This window comes from Frankliniella occidentalis, unplaced genomic scaffold (genome assembly GCF_000697945.3).
Source record: "Frankliniella occidentalis isolate FOCC.00 unplaced genomic scaffold, Focc_3.1 Scaffold145, whole genome shotgun sequence".
Classification (NCBI taxonomy): domain Eukaryota; kingdom Metazoa; phylum Arthropoda; class Insecta; order Thysanoptera; family Thripidae; genus Frankliniella; species Frankliniella occidentalis.
In genome coordinates this window covers 445,948-453,839 of record NW_026267272.1, presented here as the reverse complement: position 1 = coordinate 453,839, position 7,892 = coordinate 445,948, and the positions used below count along the sequence as shown (strand labels likewise).

Genomic DNA, 7,892 nt, shown 5'->3' with positions numbered 1-7,892 from the left:
CCCCTCCCTCCCCTCCCGACACCTCTAGCGCCCTTCCTTTGCAGCTGCTGACGGTGCCCCCTTAGCGGCGGTTCCGTTCTCTGCGTCGCGACGCCGTAGTGGTTGCAGTTAATTTCTAGAAATTCTAAGTAGTTTCTGTTCATTGTCGCTGAAGCAGTATCATTTACAAAAAATGAAGTGAAGTGACGCATTGATTATTGTGCAATGGTTGACCGCGGTGTATTAATCGCGGAGCATATTTTAGTATTGGAAGTAAACAAAAATTTCCAACATTTTGGTCCGCCCATGGCAAAGTCTCGTGAAGCCTCTTCCTCAGTCATGTCTCGTTCCTCCATAAAGCAGCCTCTTCGATGGTCTGATGATTGTGTCATGTGTTGTCCGTTTTGGTCCGCCCCTTATTGCTCGTCTGAATAAGGGAGCATGGGCGCAGGAAAGCTGACCTGACCAAACTACAATCGGAGCTCACGGACACCTGGGCATCCCTGCTCGTCCGTGTGTGTGTTGGGAGGCTGTGGGGACCCGGATCGGGCCGGACCGGCCGCGCAGTGGTGATGGGGTCGCTACACAGATGCGGACGGTCGATAGGCCAGTACGCCGTGCTCGTCTCGATTGACAGAGCACCCGGAGCATGCCCTCTTCCTTCTCTCTCTCTCGCTCTTCTCATTCTCTCTCCCTCTCTCTCTCTCTCTCTCTCTCTCTCTCCCTCTTCTCTCTCTCTCTCTCTCTCTCTCTCTCTCTCTCTCTCTCTCTCTCTCTCTCTCTCTTCTATTCCCATCCCCCTCACTATTCCCGCAGACGTTAGACGAAGCCCGCAGCCGCGTACCTGCCCGTATGGATCTGACCCGAGTCGGCCCCAGTTGGCGCACTGCAGTGAGAGCATCATGCTTTCCGATTCCCCACCGGCTGCTTCGACGGCTCATCGTAAGATAGACGGGTACGAATAGCAACAAAAAGGGTGTGTGCCGAGTGTGTGCTGCTACACTCCGCACAATTATATAGCCCCTTGTGGCGGCATTTCTTTTTATTTTGTCGCAGTACCAGGTGACTTGTGCACCGCTGCGCTGTGAGAAAGTGCACTGCCGACGTGCCGTGCCTGTGCAGTGCAGATGCAGAGAGAAAGACGCAGGAGAGAGAGAGAAGGAGAGACGTGGCATACGTTACAGCGTTATCAGGCAGCAGTGCGTGAGTGTGTGGCGTTTCTCAGAAATGGCGACACTAGCGCCGCTGGCCGGCAGCTTCCTAAAACAATCGCGAGAGAGTGCGTGCCTGCATGGCCCCGTGCGCGCTCGTGTGATGTCTCTGTCCCTCTCTCAAATAGGAAATGTTGTACTCAGAAGCTCATGAACTATACCTTTGCTGTTCATTTGCTGGGTGCTCAGAAATTCCAGACTGATAACGAGTGGCAAGGGACGACTTCAGAATAACCAATGGTGCACTAAACTTTGATCGAAAATAGTTAAGTTCGGCCAAAATTTCCTGCATTTCAATGTTCACCGGAGCTTGTCTTAGTCCATGAGTCCACTTCCGTTGTCGATTAAAATTCAGAATTAGGGGGGCCGAGGATCAGAAATCAATCTACCGTATATAAGCCTCTTTTCTCTCTCTCGCTCGCTCAACTCTATGCTTCTTCCAAAGGAAGTGCGAATACAACTGTGTCGTGTTATGAATAACGATTTTCAAAACGATCCCCTATTGAAACTGGTGCATACATGTGCGCAGAATGATGGCACGCCCTTGCACACATTCTGTGCTGCACAACACGCATGGCGTTATTGGCGCATCCTGGTCTCACGGTTCAGCCAATAACGCATACTGTTATTTGCCCCCCGCGCGTGTTTCTGCTGCGGTCGGTCAGCGAGTGTGTGCGAGAGAGAGAGAGAGAGAGAGAGAGAGAGAGAGAGAGAGAGAGAGAGAGAGAGAAGTAGGCGGGACGCGGCGCACTACTCGTCTTGTTTTTCCTCCTCCTCCTTCGCTATATATTACGACGGCGATCATATTTATCGCACTTTCGATTCGATCATAATAGGAAGCCATTACCGCGGCCGGCTCAGCCGTGCGTTACGCACCTAGTGTCGTAACTTTCTCTGAATGCTGCTGTGTGCACTTTATAGATACGCTATTTTCATACAAAAATATGGGCTCCCCTTTTAGCCGATGATACCGTAAAAACCTTTTGACTACACGTAAAGAATATATAAGTAACTTTAGTTGTCAGCTACCTCTCGGTAAGGGCAGAGAACCAAGTGCAGACCAGAAAAGAATTTCTTTGGCGCTAGGGGAATCAGTGAGTGAGTGGCTGAGAGTGTCGCTCTAGGCCCCTACCCTCACCCTGCCTAACAATACCAACAATACGCGGCTGCCCGTCCCCCTGTCCATGCACAACAATACTATACGACACCGGCCGCTTTGCCCGCGCTTTAACTCACCTCCTCAACGCCTCTTGTACGCCGAAATTACAAATAACAAGCAACCATAGCAACCATAAACAAACGACAGCTAATTGCTGAATATGAGAGAAAATTAGAGAACAGACCTGCTATTCTTAAATTTGTATCATCTGCTTCCAAAGATAGATTCCTGATTTATTTTTCTCTCTTTTCTCTCCTTCTTTCTCTCTCCCTTCACCGATTGGAAGTATCGAAAAGTTTGTTGCTCCCGGCAGAGATAGGCGCCTCCTCGAAGAACGGAGCGCCCGGCTTGATGTCCTGGGCGCCGCTGGCCGCCGCTGGCCGCCGCTGGCCGCCGCTGGCCGCGCTCTCGCTGCATAGCTTGGCGGGCTGCCGGGCTGCGCCCCGGACGCCTCATCTCCCGCTGATTAACTCGTTTGGCTCGGCCAGGACGAGCGCGGCCGCGGCGCTGTCGGGAGCGGCGCCTCCCGGGGCCCGGCCGGGGCCGCCTGTGCTGCTCTTCCCACCGAAAGTTAATCTAATTGCGGCAGTATTGATCCAAACAAGCTAGGCGGGCGGGGCCGGGCCGGGCCGCCCGCGGCACACTTTGTCGTGCCGTACCGCGAGTGAAACCGGCCCCATTTGCGTGCCGGTTTAATTGTTGCGGTCGGAACTACTTTGCGAACGTCGCGCGCGCCCCGCGGCCCCGGCTCGGCTCGGTCCGGCCGGGGCATTGGCCGCTCGGCCGGCTGGATGTCGCGGCTCGGCTCGGCCCGGGGGGGATCTGCTATGCTGCTGCTGCTGCTGCTTGCCGCTCCGATCTGCTTGATCGGAATGTTAAAGTGACGTTGATCATTTCGAGCAGCCAAGTGTGCTGCTGCTGTTGCTGCAGAGCGCGCCTCTCAGCGCGCCCGCCTATATATTTTTTTCCCCTCCCTGCTCGAGAGTGATCGTTTTGCTGCTAGCTGCTCTGCCTATTTCGTTATTTTTCTGCGTAAATGTTTTTTTGTGTTGTTGTCGTTGGCGCGTCAGTCTGCACGAGGGGGCGGCGCGGCGGAGGATCACGGGGCAGGTCGCGGAGCAAGTGACGGATGGCAGTCGTCGCGCCGGCGAGAGTCTCTGATTTGTGTGACGCTCTGTTTGAACTGCGCGGACAGCCGTCATCGCCTGATAACGCCGTTGTTATTTGGAGCGCCTCCTGCGACCCCCCCGTCGCGTCTGCGGGATGGCATACTCGTCCGTCATGAATCGATTTGCACTGCGCGCCTCTTCCGTTAGCCGTTTCTCTGACGCCGCCGCCGCTGCTATGGCCTGCTGACTGCCGGGCCTCTGCCGCCGCCGCTGTTCAGAGGGGCATATAACTGCTGCGCCGGTCGCACATTTGTGTGAAACGCAATGCAGCGCCGACAATCTCAATTTGTACCTGTTGCTGCCCTGTAGTGCCGCGGCAGGCGGCGGTGGCTTTTTGCGTCGCCATGGAGACTCGCGACGCCGCCAAGTCGTTCGTTCACTGTGTTGTCATGGAGATGGGGCGACGATGGAGTATCGCGCCGTGTTCTCTCTCTCTCGCTGAGAGAGAAAGAGAGAGAGGGAGACAGAGAGGGAGACAGATTGATATTGTCACACATTGTAACGGGCGGTGTGACGTCACGCTGCAGCTCCCGTTGGGCCGCAGGGTGAGTGATCTGGCAGAGCGGTGCAGACCAAGGCGAATCGGACTGAGGTTTGTGCGACAGGCGGGAGTGTGTCTGACGGCGCGGCGGGACAGCGTGACGGCAGGAATGTGGCCAGTATCTATCTGAATATCGCTATTATTATTAATACTCTGCTAATCTTGGTGCAAAAGTGTTTTGCGGTTGTAAGTGGGAAACCATTCGTCCTGTAGTTGCAAAAAGTGGCAGTTTCACACGGGTAAAGAGTTAATGAAAAAGAACTGCAGAACTTTGTGCTATGCAGTAAGAATTGCCCTGTTGAAAGCAAAAAGAAACACAATGAATCAAATTAGTTATTGATAGAGTGGGGGCGGCGTCGTTCTTTACCTTTTCACTCTTGTATACCATTGGAAAGGGCTAGTCGAGTATAATCAGGAACACTTTAAATTATTGGCGCTCAAGCCGGTTTTCCGGAAAATTAATTAAGTACAAGTGACCGCTAACCTTATCAGGCTTTTCTATACCTAACCTTTACGGCCAGTCCGGACACTGATCGCAGTGACAAAGGACAAACTAATACTTAAATTTGAGTGATCAATTTATTCTCGAAGTAGGTAACAAAAACGATTCAGGTCTCCAATTATTGGTGCAAGACCTCTCGCGCATCTGTTTGAGTTTTGATTTCTCGTGCAATTTCAAGAATATAGCTTTATGATGGCTTAACAACAACTGTGCAATCCCAAAACGGTTAGGCACGACCAATCAATTACTACATCAATCATAGGTGGTCACTGAGAGAAACCACATGTCAATCTTAACTTGGATTTTGAAAAACAAATCTGCGTGCTCCATCAAATAAAAAGGCTTACAAAACAACAAAACATTAGTACGTCAAAAAAATATACACAATTGCAGTTGGAATATCATTATTTTCTATTAATACTGTCGACTGTCGCGGTTGAACACTCATGAGTTTAAGCTGACAGTACTACAAGCCGCGTTCGACACGGGAGCCGCCGCGCCGGCCGCCGCCCCCCGTCGAGGCCGGCTCGTCTGTTTTGCTATCCGTTTCCATGGGTCGGCTATATCCACTCACTCCTCAGCCTCCAGCAGATGGACCGCTCCCCGGCCGGGCGTTACACGCCGCCGCAGTGCATTCTTTTGTTCTTCTTAACACAATGTCCACTTTTGCGTTTTACCGTAGCGCGTTTTATTGTCGCGGCTCCTTTATGACGCGCGGCGCGGCGCTCGTTTGGGCGTGTTTACTTGTTGTGTGCTAATCTGGCTGCGGAGAGAGAGGATGCGGCCGAGGAGTGCAGAGGGCGCGCGGCGGCGGGAAAAGGTCGGAAAGCGATTTGAAAACACAAGACACACTGACACTCTCTCGGCCTGCGGCCCGCGCTGCGTGCAAAACGGGACGCACGGACACGAGGGGGTAAAGTTACGCCCACTCGACTGTGTGTGTGTGTGTGTGTGTGTTCATGCTGCGGTGCACGCGAGTGCACGGCAATCTGCATGGCAGCATCGGGCGCTGCAGCTTATCGACCCTGTGGATGATAATTCCCCCGTGGCTAGAACCTTGTTGGAACCGAGGAGGAGGCGAAGGAGAAGAAGGAGGAGGTGTAAACTGCTGCATCCGATGACCCCTCGGAGCCCAAACGCGTAACCCTCTTGTGCGGTGTGAGACAAAGGGTGTTGTGAGCTGGTGGCGGCGAAACGATGGTTCGGACTTAAAAGCAGGAGAGGAAAAAGTCACCACCTGTCTGTTTGGCTGGACAAAAGGAATTTACACCTTATTAAATTAGACAAGTATTTTTAAGTATTTTAATGTTTAAGTACTTCACAGAAATGTATTAAATTTTTAGTTTTTCCTCAATACCTAATAGCTGAATCTGAATACCTTGCTTTTAAATTCGACTGGGCTTAAGTTTAGTCTTATACTTGACGATAAATTTGGTAAAAAAAATCTCACTTGCAGTCGTTTAAAGTGGCCAAGGTGTATAAGATGTATACCATACCAACACAAATTAAGCGTTCCAACAGAGTTTTTTTAAATAATTTTTCAATACATTGAAAAACAATTGCTTTACCGTATTATCGTTACCGCCACTTTGTTGTTTCTTCACTTCATCGATCCATCTTGAAACGCAAGCGAAAACATTTCCGGTGTGGATCATTGCCGTAATGAGAACAATTTGAATATTGCTTTCCCGTGTCGCTTCGGGGGCGGGGCGCTCTCTGGTGGGGCTGTGCCGGCCCTTGCCGCTCGGAGCGCTTCTCACAGGCCGACGAGGTGTCGGCGGGAAGAAAACGGCCGCGCGAAAGAAGAAGGGGGAGAGGAAACTGACCGTATGGAGTGAAACGCAAAGGACATTGCCTCATCACGTTTGAGACGGGTAATTACTGGGCACCTAGGAAGAGGGACGACACACGATGTGATAGCAGGGGCAGGGGGTCGAGGCAGAGAGAGAGAGAGAGCATATCCGTCCGAGAGCAGGATGAGAACAAAAACAAGAGCAGGCAGGCGCGGTGTGTAGCGCAGCGATTCGTTTGGTTTGTTGTCGGTTTGTTTTTACCCGCGCGACAAACCAGTATTATTGTCCGAGGGGAAGTGCGGGCGGGGATGGGGAGGAGGAGAGGAGGAGAGCGGAGCTGCAGTGCTCACGATGCTCGCTCTGAACTCTGATTAAGTCCTGGAACAGGAGAGACGCGCCGCGGAGACGTCGCGCAGCCATAGGGCAAGTGTAGCGGGGGGACACACGGCACTGCGGCGCCACGCAGCTCACGTGTAAATCGATAACAAGTCGAAATCTCTTCATTTGCGATTATATGTATTCCTGCCACGATGAAACGAGAAAATAACAGAGAGTGTGAGTGTGGGGGAGAGAGAGAGAGAGAGAGAGAGAGAGAGAGAGAGAGAGAGAGAGGGGGGGGAGAATTTATGAGGGTAATGGAACGCATGTCGGCAGCAGCGCGAACCTAACGAGGCAGCACCATTCACACATGATCTCAGGCTACAGGAGGCCGGCGGGAGCGGAAGTGTATAGTGCGGCCTGTCGGCAGTATCTTTACCTGCCCCGACGGTATGTCCGTATACCCAAAGCAAACGAAAATCGGTTGCCCGAAAGCAGTTGGCGAAAGCGAAAGATAAACAACTCAACATTTTGGAGTCAAACAACAAACTGAAGTCATGTGCAATTCATACTAACTTCAAACTATGGTCCAAACTAATTCAAGTATTGAACAGACTCATTCAGCCCAATTGCCACTTTGTACTTTGCGAAGTTTTTGTTCCTTTCCAGTCTGATTCGTTCTACTTCCTAAATTCCACTTTGTTTTTCTTTGCTGTACATTTTGCCGCTTTGTGCTTCTTTGTTCTATCCTTTGATAACCATTGTTATCTATTGAAACTTAAGAAAAAAACATTTCAGATCAAAAGTAATTCGTTCGCAGTATTTCGATGAGCAAATGCCTCACTATCTGTACACCCTATAATTCTGTGTTCTTACGTCGCGTTGAGTACTTCGTCCCGTACCCCACTCCCTACCGTAGGTAAGCGAGTGACGGGCACGTCGCGGGTCGGTGGCTCGAGAGCGCCTGTAAGGTAGGCAGACCTGTTGAACACGCGTGCTTGACGGGGTGGCCCACCTGGCAGGCGTTCGCCGCCCACTCCTTGGCGGCGTGAGTCGGTGGCTCGAGAGCGCCTGTGAGGTAGGCAGACCTGTCGAACACGCGTGCTTGACGGGGTGGTCCACCTGGCAGGCGTTCACCGCCTACTCCTTGGCGGCGCGGGTCGGTGGCTCGAGAGCGCCTGTGAGGTAGGCAGACCTGTCGAACACGCGTGCTTGACGGG

General features: G+C 52.1%; 1 protein-coding gene across 4 annotated transcripts in view; it reads left to right on the top strand.

Moving 5' to 3' along the window:
- LOC113212506 (elongation factor-like GTPase 1) overlaps positions 1-7,892 on the top strand; it is a 111,757-nt gene that overhangs the window by 63,433 nt on the left and 40,432 nt on the right. The gene's annotated exons all lie outside the window — the stretch shown is intronic.